The sequence below is a fragment of the Crocuta crocuta genome, unplaced genomic scaffold (genome assembly GCF_008692635.1).
Source record: "Crocuta crocuta isolate KB4526 unplaced genomic scaffold, BGI_CrCroc_1.0 scaffold943, whole genome shotgun sequence".
Taxonomy (NCBI): domain Eukaryota; kingdom Metazoa; phylum Chordata; class Mammalia; order Carnivora; family Hyaenidae; genus Crocuta; species Crocuta crocuta.
In genome coordinates, this window is record NW_027528208.1 from 531,327 (window position 1) to 531,591 (window position 265).

Consider the following 265-nt stretch of genomic DNA (forward strand, 5'->3'; position numbering starts at 1 on the left):
GGTGATTATCCTGGGAGATTAGCTGGAAGGGGCAGATTTGTGAAGGGGTGGGGTCTGGGCGGAGGAATGAGAGTCTGGAAATGGGGCTTGGGGGAGCGGAAGGGGTGGTGACTAGCTGAAAAGGGCCGGCCATAGGACAGACTGAGGCTAGCGGTTTATTGCTTGGCGTTGGGGCAAGACTTCTAGAAGGGAAAGAATAGTGTTAAAGGGGTGGAGCCTAGTCGGATGGGCGGGACCAGGTGGAATGGACACCCCAGTGGAAGAA

At 56.2% G+C, this 265-nt stretch overlaps 1 protein-coding gene across 1 annotated transcript in view; it reads left to right on the top strand.

Annotated features, from left to right (window-relative positions):
* The window catches only part of HDAC6 (histone deacetylase 6), a 21,165-nt gene that overhangs the window by 215 nt on the left and 20,685 nt on the right, over positions 1–265 (top strand). The gene's annotated exons all lie outside the window — the stretch shown is intronic.